A 10,302-nucleotide genomic window follows, 5' to 3' on the forward strand; every position below is an offset into this window, starting at 1 on the left:
TTGTTGCCTGAAGCTGAGTCACTTAAAACTGTCTATTGTATAGCTTGTAAATTCTCTTCAACTCGTGGTTTTAATTGCTCTTTCTATGCTGATGATTTCTAGATATAATAGCCAGAGCCTGTCTCCCCTACAAGCTCAGTCCTACACCACCCATTGGACATTTCAAACATGATATCCTGAGAAATCTTAAATTCAATGGGTCCAATAATGAATGCATTATCTTGTCCCCAAAACTCTCATTTTCTTCCATAATTTTCCACTTCTGTCAAAAGGGATATCATTCTTCCAGTCTTCAAGTTCATTACTTTGGTGTTATTCTTGAACATTCACCCTTTCTTATATATTGAATTCTTATTTTTTTGCCACACATGTGTAATCGGTTGTCAAATCTTGGCATTTCTGCCTTCTCAAAATCTCTGATATCCTATCATGTCTGTCTGTGCTTACAAATATATAGCCTTAATTCAAGTCTTCATCAGTTATCACACAGATTATTGCAGCATTCTCCTAATTGTTCTCACTGGTTCAAGCCTTACACAATTTCTATTTTTACATATGCTAAAAAAGTAATTTTCCTTAAATGTTGATCTATGCGACTCCTATATTCAGTCAACTCCAGTGACTTCCTATAACTTATAGAATAAATATAGATTCCTTTTTCTAGCTTTTAAAGTCCTCCATAACTCTTTCCTAATCTATGTATTCAACTTCATTAGAGAATAACCTCCTATCATACTTTTAAATCCAGTCAAGCAACCTTCCTTCTGTTCCTCAAACATCAAATTTCATCTCCTATTTCCATGTCTTTGCAATAACTATCCTCTATGCCTAGAATATATTCTCTCCTTACCTCCACCTTTACCTCCACTAGTGTTTCTATTCTCTTCCTCTTAGCAGTACTGTGGAAATATCAAAGACAGTTAATACTTTCTTTTCATAACCCACATCTCATACCTTATCTCTGATCTGCTTTTTTCAACTGTCTGATTGAGAGTTTCTGTTGGCTAAAGTTTTCTGTATTGCCAAACTAGATTTTTCAAAGAAGTGAGCAACAGAACACCTAAATCTATGTCTCAAGACTGCCAGTTTCAAAGAAACTGAAAGACATGATGAGGCATGACGGATGAAAGAAAACTAAGAGATTTTCAGTTTTTGACCACGGTAGGCAAGGATCAAGGATCAGAGACATTTTAACTGCTGGGGAATTAGATCTGAACTTTGTCTTGTGAGACAAAGGTTAGTATGTGACAAAGATTCATAAAATTTCAAATAAAAATCAGCACTTTTCATTTACGATTCATTTATTGTTTGTTCATCACAAAGGCATAATCTACAAGAATTCAGAGTAACACAACACAATGAGTATAGGAATTGACTAAGTATGGGATTGACTTTTGTAGAACCAGGAAAACTCAGAAAATCAGAGAACTGAAAGCTTCTCCACATAAAAAATAATGTTAACTAAATAACCAATTTTAATTTCTGATACTGTATAGATCAAATTATTAAATAATGTTAAAAATAATAGGATTTTTCATATCACAGATTTATTTTTTTGAACATTTCATTTTATTACAGCACTAAGCCATCATATTTTAGTCTTTATGTAGTATGATACTACATAGGATGAAATTGATGAATATCTACTTATTGTATCCTAACTATGCCCTAAATATTCTTAACTATTATTAAAAAAAATTGTTGTACTTGAGATTCCTGGCTGAAAGTTGTATTACTACTAAGGAAATTTTACAATTTATAGGACCATCTTTGCAGAGAAAGAATCCCCAAATGTCATACAATAACATCCATTTAAAGAAGAGCATCATGAAAATGAGTTCTGGTAAGAACCATAGAAATCTTGTAGTGCAGAAAAGTTTTTTTTTTCTTTTGCAGTCAGTAGCAAAGTTTACCCCAGGTCTTCTACCTCCAAGATCTATGCTTATAAACTACATCAAACTGTTCTTTGTATGCCTGAGTAATCTAAAGTAATCCCAGAATAAATCAGTCTGGAATGTCATACAGCAGGTCTCATATCAATAAATCAACTAAGAGCTTCCTAAATGTAAAAGTTGTTCATTTCTACAAAGTAACTCTTGTCCTAGTTAGTACACATTTCTAGAAACCTGTGCGGTATGAAATGCAAAAATTACTTAGATAAAGAAATAAAGAATATATAAAATAAATATGTATATAGTATATGTAAATGGAATTCATAAAATAATATCATGAAAAATTCTTAGATTCACAAAAGCCTTAGGTGTACCTTCACAAAGTTTCCCATCTAGGCAAAAATGGGGTTTGTTTACTTTCTTGCCTATGAATCATAACCTGAAGCACTGTCAAGACATCTGTGTCGGGACTTGAAAGCTCTGCATAGCATAAAAATAATGACTTGACTCTAATGGTAACCCCTGTAGCCAAAATGGGGGTTTATTTTCAGGAAAATAAATCTGAAAACGAAAGATATTACATAATAGATTCAATTTGTTAGTATGTGCCCCAGGAAAAGACTATTAGAGTATATGCAATCTATATATGAGGAAAATAGCAAAAAAAAATTTTCTTTTCTTGGTATTTACATGTATCACCAGAAGAAAGGCCATGTGTGGTTCCATATTATGTGTAAGCTTCATTAGGATAATAAACTCTAATATAATGAGATATTTCTGCATGCATTACCCATCTTACAAGTGATTATGGTAAGATTTATTCAACATAAAAACTGTTTCCTTCTACCATGAATAGCAACCTAACAGTTTTGGACAAACTTCAATGGATAAAATTTTTAAAAGTTAAAAGCTCTGAAGCCAACAAAAATGGTTAGCCCTTAATCATCATTACTTCTTATGCCTCTCCATTTTGAGATAAGATAAAAAGGCGTGAATTATAGGAGATCATAATATCTATTCATTATCAAAAGCCGCCAGAATTTGTGATTTGGTCTTATTTTGTTAAGGAAAAAAAATTCCTCTTTCTGCTCTTTAAAGTTTTGAATGCTGGAACCAAAACATAGTATCTATTGGACTTTTATAACTATTTCAAATTATAGAGTTTCTCTGAGTTTAAATTGCTCTTCTAATTATATTAACATATTATTAATATCATCATACACCCTGTCACCGGTACATTGGAAACTCTTGGACAGTTGTCTTAAGTAAAGATCAAATACATTTCATTGATGAGGGTAAAGAATCAGGAAAATATAAAAGATATTAAATGAAAAACTATAGTTGTCTTAGACTTAGATTTGGAAAGAGACTACTACAGTCTACTAACTATAGAGTAGAAGGAAAAAGAAGAGATGATGTTAACAAACTTGACTGTGCAACAGTTCAAAAATATTGTATTCTTCTAAGATATATTTCACATCAGAAATATATTTACTTTTATTTTTTATTATTTTGGATTTTATGGACTTTCTTCATGATGGTAGAGCAAGTGTATTCAGAACAGCCCAACTTTATCACAATTGATCTAGCAAAGATTAAAGAACAAATAAGCAAAAAAATAAGCAGTTTGAATAATGATAAAGAAAACTAAAGAGAAACTATAGTAGGTGCATTTTGTTAGCCCAGATTAAAAAAAAGTCAGCTCTACAGCCTTTAAGCATTAAGGAGGAGAAACAAACCAAAAAAAAAAAAAGAAAGAAAGAAAAAAATGGTCAATCTATCAAAGCAACTCATTACCTAGCTGTGTGGCCTTGGGCAAGCCACTTAACCCCATTTGCCTTGCAAAAAAAAAAGAAAAAAAAAAGCAACTCAATAGTCTGTCTAACTCAGAAACCAGAGGAAATCCAAGAAAACCTGAAATATAGAGCTGTGTCTCAGGAACAGGGATGAGAACCAGACTGGAATGGAAATCAATGTGCAAGTTCTCCTAGATTGTCTAGAAACAAACCCTGAGATCTTTAAGGAACACAGCACATGTTACCCAAATCTTAGATAATATAGATCAGGATCAACCAAGGTCCATTATTCCTCCTAAAAGTGCACAAAGTACAGACCTCATACAAAGTCAAAATTTAGGAAGTAAGTTTTTTTTTTAAAAATGAATAAATAAAAAGAAACCCCAATGATTTTTTAAAATAGGCACAAATCTAGAATAAATTTAGAATAATTCTATATACCATGGAAGTTATAAATCTTCCAAAACTCTGATGGAATTCCTTAAAATATGAAACCAGCTGTATATAAAACATATGATAAATGCTATGAGAATTCTAAAAGGAAGAATTGGAAAGAAAATAAAAATACTAAAGGAAGTACAAGATTTTATTCAAATAATAGACCTTTTAAAATTTTAAATTAAATTGAATCAGAAATCACTGACTCCATAAAACAAGAAATACCAAAAAAACTGGAAAAATATCATAAAATGAAAAATAACTATTATCAAAAAACAAATGACCTGGAAGATAGGTCAAGAGAATCTATGAATTATTGAGTATCTGGAAGACTAACCATAAAAAGATTAACTATTAGATTTTTATAAACCATAAATGAAAACTACCCAAATCTATTAAAAAGTGAAACTAGAAAAGATCTGCTGGCCACTTCCTGAATTAAAATTCCCAAGAGCACTTTAGCAAAAATTAAGACTTTCTAGTCAAAAAAAAATATTTCAGGCACCAATTCAAAAACATTCAAATAACAAGGACTTGTCATATGTCAAAATCAAACAAAAATCTGGAAGAAACCATTTAAAGCAAGAGAGTTTGAAATACATTGCTAGAAGACAAAAGATGAAGATTTACAACCAAAAATAACTTACTAATCCAAACTAACTATATAATGTATAATTAGTGGAAATGAAGGATTTCAAAGTATTCCTGATAAAGACACTAGAGCTAAAAGCATCTACTTTCAAATGGAACCAAGAGAAACAACAAATAACCCGGAAAATGAGTTCCTGATTGATTTTTGGAAAGAAGGAACAAATAATGGTATATGGATATAAAGGAATATCATGGCACATAAGAAAAGAAAGGAGGAATGGTTTCAATGAAACAAAATTAGAGTTTGGGCATTTCAAACTGTGAGCCCCAGAGACATCCCAAAAAGAGAATGCTTAAAACTAGCTTTCTTATTTTTCTCATAAAACTCATACCTCTTACAAATTCCCCTAGACCTGAAAAAAAGCACCTCTCCTTCTTCCAGTATCCTATTTAACATCTTAGCATCATGCTAGATCCCTTACTATCAATTATCCCAGATTTCTTATCTTAGGTTAATCTTGCAATTTCTACCTTTCAAATAACTTTAAGATCCAACCCTTTTCTCCCCTCTATTCACAGCTGCCATCTCTAATTTTAATATTATTTAGTTGTCATATAACTTATTACCAGACTACTAATTGATGTCCCTGCCTCAAATCTCTCCCCACTCCTGTCTATTACTACACACAGTTGCCAAAGTGATTTTCTTGGAATCATCTACTCATTCAACTCCAGGGACTTCCTATTGTCTCTAAGGTAACAAACTTCTCTTTTGAACTTTAAAACCCTTCACAACTTAAACCCAACCAGACCTCCCAGCCTCATTATTTGAACAATTCTCTTACTTTTCAATACATCCCAAACAGTTATTCTCTGTACTTCATATATAACACTCCATTTCCCATCTCTGTGTTTATACTAATCATTCCACATGTTTGGAATGCACTTATCTGTTACATGCACTTTGTAGATATTTTTCCTTAAACCCATTTTAAATCACCTTTTGTCTTAATACTTTCTTGATTTCCTCAATTATTATTTATCTAAATCTGTAATTATTTGCTTTATATTTAGATGATGTATCATTATTTTCAACATTAGAATGTAAGAATTTTATTAAGAGTATCTTTTTCATTCTTTATATACTCATCCCTAGACTTGTCACACAATAGGCATGATAAAAATGCTTAAAGATTGATTGATTGTAATTGTTGGTTTGTGGTTCTGTGTTCACTAATTCCTACAAAAGGAAATCTCAGACACACACACACACACACACACACACAAACACAAACACAAAGAAGGATTGTGAAAGAAAGGGAAGATTACCAAATATCACAGATTTCAGGCATTAGTATCATAGGAAAAAGATCAAACATGAAATCAGAGGACCTGAGCTTAGATCAAGGATCTTGACACATTTCTTAAAACAAAACAATACTTTTTGTTGGTTTCAGATTTTTATTTTTTATACTCTCTGATTTTATCCTTTGAAGTTTGACCAAAAAATGAGCTAGAGTATATTATTCATGTAAAAAGAAACAGTTTTTAGTCTGAATCAATCTTAACACATTCAGTTCACACATCATTTGACATTTCTGGGCTTCTATTTTCTCATATGCAAAATGAGGGACTTGGACTAAATGACCTTTATACTAAAATCCTTCCCAGCTCTAAATCTATGATGCTAAGACTAAAAATTATATTGATTGCTCACACTAGTTATAATCTTTTTTTCTCCTACTAGTATACCAATGTTGCCAGGGAAAATATATATAATACATATTCCATAGACATATTTTATATTTATATATAATAAATATTTATATTCATGCATATTATACATATATATATATATACATATAAAATCTGGAGGAAATTTTACAATATACCCAATCTTTTTCTTGGCAATAAAAAAAACTCACATTATGTAATACTTTGAGACTTACAAAGTACTTTCAACAATTTTGTGCAATAACAGTATAAGTATTAGCATTTCTATTTAGAGAAGAGAAATTTGGTTCTCTGAGGCAAAATGATTTGCCAGGTATTCATAACAAATAAGAGTATGAGATGGCATTCAAACCTAAAATTCCTAATTTCAAATTCAGTATGTCCACTGAATTAAATCCACTCTTCCCAATAACTTCTATTTCACAAAATGATGATAAGACAATCACTAGTAAGAACTAGTTTGGATCACAGGTCCATCAATTCAGACCTAAAAGGACCATAAAAGTTGTGTGCTTCAAGTCCCTAAGTTCCTAGATGTTAAATATCTTGTAGGTATCTTTTTATATTGGTCTAGAGGTCTATTCCTGTCATCTGCATTTTCTTGTGGAATACCATGTTATCCATTCCATTGTTGGTTTTCTACAGATAATAGGACATATATGCTAAGGGAGAACAGACAGATTACTTAGCTCTTCATATTTTCTAATCTCCTTAACAGGAAGATGCTCACTGATACCTCTTTAAAAGAAACAAAACAATCAAATATCCTTACCTCCCTCCTATGCCTCCTTTTTGAATAATTGATTGTGATTTTTATCTTTACATTTGTTGTTATTTTCCTAAATGTTAATTGAGCTCAAAAAAATCTAGGGTTTTCAAGGATGCCTAACAATGGGAGTAAGCTTCTAATGTCAATCAATTTTTGCAAATTTCCTCATCCTTAGCAGAGATCAAATAATCAAATAAGTGATGTTTTCAAACCAATGTTCCACAGAAATGATTCTGCTTTCCTAAATAAATTAGCAGGGTACAGGTAAGTATTTATATAGTATGTGATGGAAGAGATAGATAGGGTCAAAGGGTTTCTGTTGAATTAAGACAAGAAACTGGTAGATAAGTACTTTCTTACTTAAAATGCCATCCATCTGTCATTTTTATTTTCTACTCCCACACTGTTAGATGCTTCTAATAAAAAGAGGTAAGCTTAAATGTCATTTCCCATTTTCCTCCATGCAATTGTAGTCTAAATCTTGGAATTCAGAGTTAAAAATGTAAATATATTAAGGTATTTTGATATCCTTAATGTTCTAACTCCCTTTACAATGGATAGTATAACCTTCCTATAAAAAAATCTTTTTAGAGATCTGTCCAAGGATCAGAGAGATTAAACACCTTCCCCCAAACCACATAGCTTCTAAATATCAGAGGTTACATTTAAACCCAAGTTTATCTAATTCTAATTCTGATTCTACCTCATTGCTCCTTACTAAGCCTTAGGTACTCTCTCAGAAGGACTAGAGAGGCTTTGATATCTTTTAGTTGAAGGATCGAGGGTCATTTCATGTCTTTCTTGGATGCCAATAAAATCCCCATGATGGTCTTATCATGGGATAAACAGTACTCTAGCACATCAGAAGAAAGATTACCAAAACAGAAAATGTGACAGGTTCTAATAAGACTTTTGTCTTTTAGTTTTAAAACCTGATGTCTTACATCTGAAGTCCAGACTCACTACCAGGTTAATCATGAGGTGATCCATTTCATGGACTTTAGTGGGTCAGGATTAAAGTACAAGCCATATTTGCTGTTGAGTTAGGATTCAGAGTGGTTACATGTGTTATGATGAGACTCAAGCATCAATATGAACCCAACTCTTGGATTCTTGCTCTCTTTACTCATTACTTCTGTGCATTAACAAGTTTAATTCCTATATTTTGCTGCTTATGCTACCAAATGAATGATTTAGTTTATTATTAGGTTGTCAATTCAAGAGTGTTGGGAGAATGGAAAGAAAAACAATATGCCTGAGGAACTCTGGCTGTACATTTTTGGCTCTCAACTCCCCAAATGACTAGAATTAATGCTGAAAATTTTCAAAATGTTTATGCATAAACTGGTGCTCCTCTTAGAATTTAGTGAACATTTAGCTTGCTAAATACATGATATGATCATTTGTTAAAAACTACTGATAGTCTACTTAACAGATTAACAACAATAGCAACCTATCCACCTCTCATCTCTTGATTTATTGATGTGGGGAGGTCAAGTAGAATAAGCAAGGGACCTTCAATCAGTTAAGTCCTTAATTTCACAGATACAATTTTTTTTGTTATGGATGTCTCAGAATAATATTTTCAAAAACCTGAAGAAAATGCAGTTTTAATTAGAGGTATGAAAATAACATATTATTTTCCTATGCAAGTTCAAACACTTCCAAAACATGCATCCATGAATCCAGACTAAGAATCCCTTTTGCACTTTGAGTGTTAATATCCATAGCTTGTAATAAGGAGGGTAAAGTAAAATTTTGAGTGGATCATTTCTAGAAAGGCTCATGACTTACATCTACCCACCAACCTAAAAGTCTTCAGTCAAGAATTTTGTAAGAGATAGTTATTTTTTTTCCTTTGGGTTATTTCCCCCCCCTATCATTTGAGGACCAACCTAATTAAATTCAGATAGATTTATTGTCAGCCAGTTGACTAGTAAGAGTTGAATGCTTTTGGACACAAGTTGTTGAGGAGCTTCAGAATCTGCACTGGTGGAAGAACAACCTTACGAATTAAATATTAAATTATTAAAGACTTTGATTCATGTCATATTTTCCAGTACCTGCTCAGCACTATTTCACCTTATCATCATCATCTACTTGTATATTACCAATAATTGCAAAAAGCTAATGAAGTTTGTTTTCTCTGATGAACAGACATTGTTTCTTTGATGAAAATGCAAACAGATGGCTGATCTCACTGGACACATAGAGCACTGAATTACTAACTGTTCAAGAAAAGCTCACTGGAACTCTATTGGCTCCTAAGAATCAGAGTACCTCTTGGTTCCAGGAAAACCATGAATGTTGGCAGTTTATATTGGCATATGACTCTACAACAAACTGCAAGGGATAAAACTGATCAAGATTCAAAATGAAGTGAATAAATGTAGGATAATTATTTGGCCAGAAATAATATAAACAGTTTCCTCTGGTGTTCTTAAATTCTTTAATGTAATACACAATGTATTGTTTCCAATTATAAGTAACATTCACAATTTGGAAATTTTACCCATAAAGAAATTTACCAGATATATTCATGAGATTATAGGATTTAGAATTAGAAGAGATAATGGATATGGTTTAGTTCACCCACATACATACTACTAATGACTCAGAAAACATATCCATTTCATTTTAAAATATGACATTTAATGCCATCAGAAGAATTGAAAAGTTGATGCACATTGCATTGTCTTTTTCTCTCCAATGAGGATCAAGTTCAATATCAGAATAAAAAATTAGGAGTCATTATTCTCCTCTTAAAATTATGAAGAAATAGTTGAAGAATATTATAGGATCATATATTTAGAGCTAGGTGACCAGAGATTAACCTGAGATTCATGGACTACCAAGGGGAATCTACAAGTTCCATGACATTGGAGAGGAGAAAAATATATTTTGTTTTTCACTAAAATCTAATTAAAATTTAATATCTTCAAACATCAATATAGTGCAGAAAAAATTAAGCACAAATTAAAACTAATACTCTTCTCTATGATTTCAGGTCATCTGTTTGATACAATTTCATTTAATTTATCACTAATCCAAGTAATTATTAACAAGATGTAAAACAGCATTG

This window comes from Macrotis lagotis, chromosome 3 (assembly GCF_037893015.1).
Source record: "Macrotis lagotis isolate mMagLag1 chromosome 3, bilby.v1.9.chrom.fasta, whole genome shotgun sequence".
Classification (NCBI taxonomy): Eukaryota; Metazoa; Chordata; class Mammalia; order Peramelemorphia; family Peramelidae; genus Macrotis; species Macrotis lagotis.